Consider the following 3956-nt stretch of genomic DNA (forward strand, 5'->3'; position numbering starts at 1 on the left):
CAAAACAAAAAAAGAAAATTATTCGATTAAGAGGATTATTTTTTTAAAAGCTGGGGGAAATTGTTGAGAAAACTATATTTATAATTATCATAACTCTATATTTAAAATGATGCAAAGTAACTTGTATGACTTTTTTAGCGCGTTCCCAGGTTCTGTCCTTGATTTAAAGTTTACTTTTAATTTTTGTTTCTTGTTCCTGGTGTCTAGTTTCTTTCTAATTTTGGGGTCATTACTCCCAAAGTTGCTCATTGCCTTCTATCCATGTTTTTGAAAGAAATCAAACCAATTTTCTTTTATTAATTTAAAATATATTGAGAGCTCCTGATCAAAAATGTTTATGTGCAAATGACCACTAGAGGGCAGCATCTTCGGCTGTGTTGTTAACTGAAGGGGACGTGTGTGTCCTCTGCGTCTCTGCAGCTTCGGCATGGTGCTGACGAAGGGTCCGGGGCAGCTCATGTTTGTTGGAAATGTGTCTGTGGAGGAAGGTAGGATCTCCCACAATGCCCTGCTGCACAGACATTTTTAAATCAACTGCTGTATTTGAAGCTTGTTAGAAAAATACAACACATGAGCACAGCGTGTGACGCTGGCTGCTGAACTTTTTAATTTTACTTAAAAAAATCAGCCTATGATATAAGTAAGTTATAAGATATAAATATACGCAGTATGCTGCTGTGAGATTTGACTGCCGATGAAACGTTTTTGTTATCGTTTGAAATCTGCAACAGTTTTGAATTTTCTTTTTTCAAATATCGATTAATCGATCATTAATTTTACAGATTATTCAATTAAGGAGATTCTTACAGTTGCAACCGTAGTCACAAGTCTTAATAAAATAATTGTTAATAATTAATTCTTAAATCATGCACATAAGCATGGAGGAACCAAAACACATGTACCACATCCAGTCAGATTATACATTAAATAGTTGTTTTTTTTCAAGGCAAACTAATGCGTACTTTTATAATAATGTATGTTTATCACTTGATAATGCATGCACATGCATTATTAAGTCTAAAAAAATCTTAAATTTAATATCTCCTAAGCTGTAGGGGCCCTGTATGTGTGAACCTCATATTCTAAAAAGACGTCAGTTTGTATATTTTTATTTGACCTGATTTTCTTGTTTTACGTTCCTCCGCAGGCCTGCACGATCTCACCTCCCCAGACCTCAGCATCGCCTCCGAGTGGTACGTCTGCAACCACAAAACGTCACACAAAAACTCATGTTTGCAGTTTGGCTCCTTTACAGTAGCTTACACACTAAAATTTAAAAATATTACACAATTATTGAAAGCCGACACGCAAGGAGCAAAACCTCAGCCCAGATTAGCACAATTTATTGAGAATAATCCGATTTTGATAAAGTGTTTTTACTCTCGGCACACTTCATTAGAGAAGTAGAAAAGTGTTTTAGATAAGCGCAGTGTTTGTGTGTACAGTTCATGCAAATTTATAATTTTAAGAAGAGTTTATATAGTTTTTGAAAATAATGTTTTGAACTTTTGCAAGAGATATTTTGTATATCTTGCATATCTGATTTTGGTTTTCCTGTCTGGAGTTTTGAAAAACAGGAATTGTAATACAGCAGGTTTTATCTGATTTACTCTTTGTAAATCAGTTTGTTTGTGCAGAAGACACAAAATATTTAAAGAATTTATTGTGTCCTAAATTACAAAACGAATGTGGGAGTAATAAATTTTTTAAAAAATATCAAGTTTTATTTTATTAAAGGTTTTATTTTCCCTTAAATATTTCCCACACAATTCTAACATTGTTCTCATATATCAAATAAATATTTTTGTCCTCATTTTCCCTAATTTCCATATCAACGTATCAAAATCAGCTGAAGACATATTAAACTCCCAGCAGCATCCAGAAAAGTTTCTGTGCAGCCGTCAGTTCATTTAATGAAACCTCCTTTTCTTCAGGACGTACTGTGAGACGGACATCGACCCGGGACACCGCAAATACACGCAGCTTCAGGCCGCCATCCGCTACCTGCTGGGAAAAGAGCCGGACCTCGAGTGTAGGTTTCTGACGCCAAAATTATTTCCAAACATTTATATTTGCTACATTTACATGCACACTTATAATATTCTGATTTTTGGGGAAAAAAGGAAAATGAGAATCAGATTTTATCACTTTTAAGAAATTATTATCCACAGTTCGGACTCATCTGAAACTCTGTCCGTTGCCTAGGTGACGAGGTGCTGCTGCAGCAAACGCTGTTTGACGCCGTGGTAACGGCTCCGCTGGAAGCGTACTGGAACGCCCTGATGCTCAACGACAGGTGAGATTATAACGTTTAACCTGATCACACTGTGTGTTTATACATAATTTAATCTTTAAGATGAAACAGTTGCTGCATATAAGAGCCATTTTTAAAATTTTTAATAACATATTTCAATAACCAAATCGTATTTTCGATGCGGCATTAATGTGTGACACTTTGCATTATGAACATTACACACACAAAACATGAAAACAGATCTCTTAATAAAATCCAAATACTGTTTAACCAGTTTTTTTTCCCTCTGAAAACATGAAAATATCTCATTTAACCCTTTAAAACCTGCAGTGACATCACTTTTTTTGTGCTGCTTTCAGAAGTATTTAACTCTTTTAATTTTAAACAAATTAGTGTGATTTCTTATAAAAAAAAGGGGAAAAGGCAATGAGCAACTTGATAAGAAATGATCCACATTTTAGAAATGTTTGTTTTTAAAGCTACCCAAAGCGTCAAGGAAAAAAGGAGAGAAAAAACTGAGGGAACACTAAATTTTTTAATCTAAATTATTATGATTCGATTTTAAATTATGTAAAAAAAAATGATTGTAATATTTCTAAGCACTTTTTCCAAGTGTTGTTTACCTCGTTTGCTTGTTATTTTTTAAACTCTTTAAGTTCTTTTCTTTTCTTTTCTTTTCTTTACTTTTTTCTTTCTTTCTTCTTCTTTTATTTATTTAATGTAATTTTGTGTACTTTTGACTAATTTCCTGCTAATTTTCGGGCTATCTATTCGTTTGTTGCTCGTTGCCTTCTCATGTTTTGTAAAGATATCGAGCCGATTTGCTCAGTTTTCAAAGGGTCAATAAAAAATCTAAATACTGCTAAACTACTTTTTTTTGTTTTGTTTTACCAATTTTCTTTTCTTTTTCTTTTAAAGCAACATACGACTAGGATGATGTGATATTTCACTGCAAATTAGATCAAAATGTAATAAAAATGTTCTCAATGTATAAAATAATAATTCCTAATAATTCTAATAATCATCTGTGTGTGTGCAGGGTGGAGCCCGGCGTGGAGACCGCCTTCCTCGGGACTCGCTCCGGCCTGATGAGGCTCATTAGATACGCAGGAGTGGAGACCAGAGTGGCAAAGTAAGACTCGGACCTGACAGCAGTCACAGTTAGTCTCTGACAGACGACGAAATATTCACATCCTTTAAGATCCTTTAAGACCAAATGCTGTTAACCATCATTAGTCACCTGTTAGCATCAGGTAACGCCCCCTAAACAAAGACACACGAAGAAGACTGGAGAGAAGACACAGAAAAGGGCAGCGAGAAGGAGAGCTTCTGCAGGAGTGAAACTACGTACTTCAAAATAATTAGAAATAATTAAAAGAAAAAGCAGCAAGTTCTCATACATACAGTTTACATGAGAAGCTGGAACCATGAAATGTTTCATGAAAAATAACACAATTATGAAAAAAGGTTTACCATTATTTTCTAATTAATCAACTGTGTACTGTAACACACTGTTTTACAGTATTACAGCATCAGTGCACCAAGAATAGCAGCATTTCTGCAGCCCTGAAATGTAATGATCCAGCCCTTATAATTCCTCTGAAACATGATCTAAATTTGATTAAACTTGTTTTTCCTTGTGATGGACAACAGTTTGTCTGTCAAATCTAAATGTTTTTCTTTCATCTGCTCTCGACCACTC

The 3956-nt window shown here is 34.5% G+C and overlaps 1 long non-coding RNA gene across 1 annotated transcript; it reads left to right on the top strand.

Annotated features, from left to right (window-relative positions):
* Positions 1 to 430: 430 nt before the first annotated feature.
* LOC121964473 lies at positions 431 to 2010 on the top strand. Its single transcript, XR_006107364.1, has 3 exons — positions 431 to 488; positions 1148 to 1193; positions 1935 to 2010. It is a non-coding gene; the product is annotated as an uncharacterized LOC121964473 (long non-coding RNA).
* Positions 2011 to 3956: the final 1946 nt, after the last annotated feature.

This window comes from Plectropomus leopardus, unplaced genomic scaffold (genome assembly GCF_008729295.1).
Source record: "Plectropomus leopardus isolate mb unplaced genomic scaffold, YSFRI_Pleo_2.0 unplaced_scaffold15731, whole genome shotgun sequence".
Taxonomy (NCBI): domain Eukaryota; kingdom Metazoa; phylum Chordata; class Actinopteri; order Perciformes; family Serranidae; genus Plectropomus; species Plectropomus leopardus.